Source organism: Fukomys damarensis, unplaced genomic scaffold (genome assembly GCF_012274545.1).
Source record: "Fukomys damarensis isolate Sample0158 unplaced genomic scaffold, DMR_v1.0_HiC HiC_scaffold_35, whole genome shotgun sequence".
Taxonomy (NCBI): domain Eukaryota; kingdom Metazoa; phylum Chordata; class Mammalia; order Rodentia; family Bathyergidae; genus Fukomys; species Fukomys damarensis.
Genome location: NW_022900947.1, coordinates 31,862,460 through 31,868,940, shown reverse-complemented (window position 1 = coordinate 31,868,940; position 6,481 = coordinate 31,862,460).

Below are 6,481 nucleotides of genomic sequence, written 5' to 3'. Positions count from 1 at the left end.
ATAAAAGCTCCTGGAATTTATCTGCTGAATTTATCATGTGGTAACATGCATACAGGTATGGTAGGTGAGAAAAATTTAGGTGAATCACAAACACGTAGTACTATTTGTCTTTTTTTTGTACATGTTTGCAGCACATAGTGTTTAAATTCCTTGTGTTGGTACCTGTATGTAACACATCACAACTCCTTTCTTCATCTCCTTTCCTCTCCTTCCTTCCCCACACCCTGTACCAGGGATTAAACTCAGGGCCTTGCACTTGCCAGGCAGGCAGGACACTGCTGAGCTACATCCCCGGCTCTTCCCTTCATCCCTTGATCTCCTTCCCATTCAGAAAGGTATATCTTTCTATTTCCTATCATCTGTCTTTTATTTTGGTCTTTATAGTTTGAGGTTTCTCATGTAAGAAAAAGCACACAATATTTAAGCTTGTGGATCTGATTTATTTCACCTAACATTATGCTCTCAAGGTTCATCCATTTTTCCTACAAATGACTTGTTTTTTTTCTTTATGGTGGTGTCGTACTCCGTTGTGTGTAAAAATAACATTTCTTTATCAAATTCATCTGTTAATTGATCTATAGGCTGCTTCCAAGATCTAAGTGCTATTGTGCTGCTATAAACATGAGTATGCATGTGTCCTGTAATATGGTGTCTTTAACTCTTTTGGGAAGATACTTGGGGAATAGCTAGGTCAAATGGAATTTCTAGCTTTAGTATTTTTGAGTAATCACCACATTGATTTCCAAAGTGGTTGTACTAATTTACATTCCCAACCTTGATCATAAACATTATATGTATGTTATAGTACTGTGTGTAATTAGAACATTGTTTATGATTTCTCAGATATTAAATCTTTGGCTGCCTAAACTATACTAAGTAAATTTTTTTTTTTTTTTTTTTTTTTTTTTTTTGGGGGGGAGGGAGAACCTTTTTTTTTTTTTTTTTTTTTTTTTTTTGGTACTGGGGAGTCAAACTCAGGATGCTGTGCTTGCAGGTGGTGGCACCACTGAGCTAAATCCCCAGTCCAGTAAATTTTTTTGATCTTTGTGGATATGGTAAAAATCATAGGAGTCATTTGCAAATCCTGATAGGATAACTCTAAAGACAAAACAAAACAAAACTCCTGCTCTTACTAGTTGAATGGGTAGAATATGAAATTCATTTATGAATGCATGGCCTCCATATATTTTGAGGAGTATCTTGATCTGGAGTAAGAAGTGATTCAAGAAAAAAGTTAAGGAGGGCCAGGGATTTAGCTCAGTGGTAGTGCACCTGCCTCATAAGTGCAAGGTCCTGAGTTCAATCCCTGATACCATAAAAAAAAAGGTAAGGAAATATTATTACATTTTTCAGTAATACAGACAACATTGCATGTGTTATCCCTGCTGAATCTTCATATCAGCCTCTGATATCCATTCTTCCAACTGGATCTTGCAGATAAGTAAACTAAAGCCTCAAAGAAGCTATTTAACTTGCTAAAAGTTACATAGCTACTAAGTATCTAACTCAGGGTTTAAACCAGCTTTGAAAACCTCTTTCCAGCCCATTATGGTGGTACATGACTTCGATTCTAGCTACTTGAAAGGCTGAGGCGGAAGGATTGGAAGTTTAAAGCCAGCCCAGGCAACTTTCTGAGATCACGTCTCAAAAAAAAAAAAAATGGCTATTTAACTTGCTAAAAGTTACATAGCTACTAAGTATCTAACTCAGGGTTTAAACCAGCTTTGAAAACCTCTTTCCAGCCCATTATGGTGGTACATGACTTCGATTCTAGCTACTTGAAAGGCTGAGGCGGAAGGATTGGAAGTTTAAAGCCAGCCCAGGCAACTTTCTGAGATCACGTCTCAAAAAAAAAAAAAATGAAAGTCTTACTGGATCTTGCAGATAAGTAAACTAAAGCCTCAAAGAAGCTATTTAACTTGCTAAAAGTTACATAGCTACTAAGTATCTAACTCAGGGTTTAAACCAGCTTTGAAAACCTCTTTCCAGCCCATTATGGTGGTACATGACTTCGATTCTAGCTACTTGAAAGGCTGAGGCGGAAGGATTGGAAGTTTAAAGCCAGCCCAGGCAACTTTCTGAGATCACGTCTCAAAAAAAAAAAAAATGGAAAAGTCTTGGGATGTAGCTCAATGGTAGAGTGTTCCTGGGTTCAATCTACCGTACCCCCCCACCAAAAGCCAATGCACACCCTATTCTCCTGCCTCTCCCGTCTGCCTCTTATCTGAGGTCCTGCACTACAACCTTAGTTATTACTGTTAGAAAAGTGGCTTAAGCTCTGCTACAGAAAAGAGAGTGGTTCAAGGACTTCCATAATCTCCAGGGTCACAGTGAGTCACACAACTCTCTGATAAGCATGATTCACCTTGAGATTTAAGAGTCTAGATGAAATTTATAATTAGCACAACATTAATTATTGACAGAGCACTTCCTCAATACTTTTAAACTTACTTGGCAATTCCTTAGTCAATAATGCTTCTCCAGATAGAAGGTTCTGACATCCAGATATTTTAAGTTTAAAAATAGTGCAATAAAAATGATATATAATGCAAAGAAAATGCTGCACTTAGTTCCCACGGTAAAGCCAATTTTCCTCCTGTTTCCTAAAAGCAGGTTCATTAACTCATTTGTCACAAGTGTATCAGGAGGAAGAACAAGATAAATGTGAGGAGAGAGAGCACAAGTTCCTGCTGGATTTCACCTTCATAAAGTCATCCAACAAATAATTTTGAGCCTCTACTATGTGCAAGCACTATCCTAGACCAGACTAGGGGTGGAGATGGCAAATGACAGACTCAAGACGGAGACCATGTTTCCTAGATTTTTTACAGCTTCATAAATTTTGAGATGAATCATTAATTTAAAATCTCCTTTGGTTGGAATGAGTACATTAAATGTACATTTCTCGCTTCTTAAATGTTTAAACATGGAAAATATGCACATTTCAGAAACAGAAATGCTAGATCTTTGTAATCAGGCTCTTCCAAATCCACTTGTGCTCAGGACAGCTAGCAGCAGACACCATCCACAGTGGAAGAAAAGTCTTTCATTCCTAAGGAACTGAGAGAGGCTAAGGGTGCAGGAGAAAGAAACATAACAGCATTGGTGGCAGATAATGAGAGGTGCACTTGGCACAAGTGAAATCTAGACCCTGCCCTACGATTCTTGAGAAGTCATAAAACTGGAGATAAAGAGTGTTTTGTGGGGCCTGCATCAGCCCCCAGTGACGTGGACACAGGGAGATTCATTAACTTCTTTGCATCTCACTTTAGATAACAGCAGAATGAGAATTAGATGAACTTCGCGGTTTCTTCTCATTCCAGAATACCAAGAGCCACAAGGCAGCAGAAAATAAGAAACATCTAGACCCATTGCATAAAAGTTTGGGTTATGTCTGCAGTAGTCTCCCCTTATCTCAAATGTTTTTCTCTTTGAGGTTTTAATTAGCCGCAGTCATGAAAATACAGTATTTGAGAGAGAAAGAACATACTCATAACTTTTATTATAATATATTGTTATAATTGTTGCATTTTACCATTAATTTTTGCTGTTAAACTTTTACTGTGCTTAATTTATAAATTCATAGGTATGCATGTATAGAAAAAATACATAAAAAGAAACTACTATACTTTTTAAATCACTAGTTTTAGTCTGATTTTATGTCAGTAGGATATAGTAAACAAGATTTTTACTTAACGTTGGTTTCTGAAGTGTGCTTCAGGAGCTGTTTATTACATATGTTCTTTTGTAAGATTAGTATATGAGAAATAGGACAAGCAGTAATTTCTGTGTGTGTATGGGTGTGTGTGTGTGTGTGTGTGTGTGTGTGTGTGTGTGTTATTGACAACTGAACCCAAGACCTTTATTCTAAGATACACTCCAGTCATTTTTATTTTTTTATTTGGGTTAGGGTCTTGCTAAATCACTAGGTTGCCAAGGCTGGACTTGAACTTGGGATCCTTTTGCCTCAGTTTCCTGAAGTGCTAGGATCACAGGCGCACACCACCATGCTAGGCAAGAAAATTTTAATCTATAAAGATACTAGTGAGAAATACTTTCTTGACTATACTTTTGAATTTTAAGACCCAGTAAATCATTTTTCAGAATCCTCAGAGCAAATAAATCAATATATAGATGTCTAATTTGTGATTTTATCTGATTATTTGGCTTTAATGCTCTAAGAATAGTGTATGAAGCAATTAAAACAACACCACATACACATGTGGACAAGTTAAAATAGGGAGAAAGTCCTACTCAATCCATAAGTCTATTACCCTAAGGAATTTACAGAGTCATTTCTGCATATATCCCTTCTAGGACTGATCACTTGTGTAGAAAACTCTCTCTAGGTCAGCCATCATTGTGTGGGAAGCAGATACTGAGTTATTTTCTTTTTTTTTTTAAATTAACTATTAATTTTTTTCCATCAGCTCTTCCTGCTTGAAAATTGCCCTGTTCTCTAACTGGCCAGGATGGAGCCTTAAACTTCTGTCAAATCAGGGAAGCAATCGAAATGAGAACTGGAAGCACATTGTATCACAGAAAGAAAATATGTAAAGAAATCCACGTTATGTCTTAAAAAGCACAAGGTAGAAAAACACCTTGTATCTCAAAAATAAAAACTAAAAAGGAATTCATGCTTAATATAAGCAGTTAAACTATAAAAGATGAAAAACAAAGAGAAGATTTTAGAATCGGCCCTAAAGAAAACACAAGTGGAAATGACCTCAGTCTCAACAGCAACCAAAAACCCAGAAACTCTAGAACACTGAGGGAAAATAACTGCTTCCTTGAGTTGTGAGTCAAGCAAAACTATCTTTTAAGGGTCAGTGATTTAGCTCAATGATTCCGCTGCCTGCCTCTCGAGTGCAAGGACCCGAGTTTGATCCCTGGTATTCCCCCCAAAAAAAACTATCTTTTAAACAAAGGCAACAAAATCTTTATGTTAAACAGGAACCAGGTTTACTACCAAAAGACCTGAAATTTCTAAAGTTCTTTAATTAATTACAATGGAAGAAGAAAAGGATGTAGTAGATGGTATAAGGAAAAAGAAGTATTAAAATAATATTCTGTGGAAGTATGTACATAGATATTTGTTTATATTAATATATAATTCAAAGGAGTGGTATAAAGATAATACTAAAATAGTATGTTAAGAGTCAAAATATTCAAAATTCCTCATTCTGGCAAGGTTAAGAAATTAATCTTTTTTTTCTCATTGAGTTTATTGGTACATTTTAGGTATACAGTACACTTACATTCAACATTGGGATCTTGTACCTTTACATGGTCTTGGTTCTCATTTTTCCCCATACCCTGCCCTCCCTTCACGCCCTCCTCCCTTCTCTATTTACAAAAACTTTCCATTTTTTTCATTTTCTCATGATTTTTTTCTTTTCCCTTATTTCCTTTCCCCTACTCTTCCCATTTCCCCTACACCTTTAGTCCTTTTCTTTCTATTTCACACTGTCAATTATACCATTTGGATCTTATGTATTATTATAGTTATTCACACCAGAGAAACTATTTGGCATTTATACATGTGGTATTTATTTCACCTAGGAGTATATCCACAATATGTATCCATTTTCCTATGAATAACTAATTTCTCATTCTTTATGGCTGCATAGTATTCCATTTTATAGAAAAACCACATTTTCTTTATCCAGTCTCCAACTGATGGGCAAATGGGCTGTCTCCAAGGTTTAGCTATTACACACTGTGCTGCTATAAACATAGGTGTGCATATATCACTGTGATATGATTCTTTTAATTGTTTTGGAAAGATACCCAGCAGAGGGATGGCTGTGTCAAAGGAACCTCTAGTCCCAGCTCTTTGAGGTATCTTCATATTGATTTCCATAGTGGTTGTACCAGTCTGCACTCCCACCAACAATTGAGAAGGGTTCCTTTCTCCCTACAACCCTCCAGTATTTATTATTGGTTGATTTCTTGATAGCAGCCATTCTTTGTGGGGTGAGGTGGAATTTCAGTGTTATTTTCATCTGCATCTCTCAAATGACCACTGATGTGGAACATTTTTTCATATATTTAATTGATGCTTTTACTTGTTTGTCTGAGAAATGTCTGTTCATTTCAATGTCCATTTTTGAATTGGTTCTTTATATTTAGGGGGTCTGGTTTTTTTTTTATTTCTTTATATATTCTAGATAAGAGTCCTTTGTCTGAGGAGCAGCTGGTAAAGGTTTTTCCTACATTGTAGGTTGTCTTTTAGTTCTGTTGATGGTTTCTTTTGCAGTGCAGAAGCTTTTTTAATAAGATGAGATCCCAGGTGGTGATTCTTTCTGCCCCAAACTGAAAACCTTCATGTTAAAATCAGGAACAAGACAAAGATGTCCACTATCACCACTCCTCTTCAATATAGGTCTAGAAACATTAGCCACAGCAATTAGGCAAGAGAAAGCAATTAAAGCAATAAAGATAGGAAATGAAGAAGTTAAACTATCATTATTTGCTGATG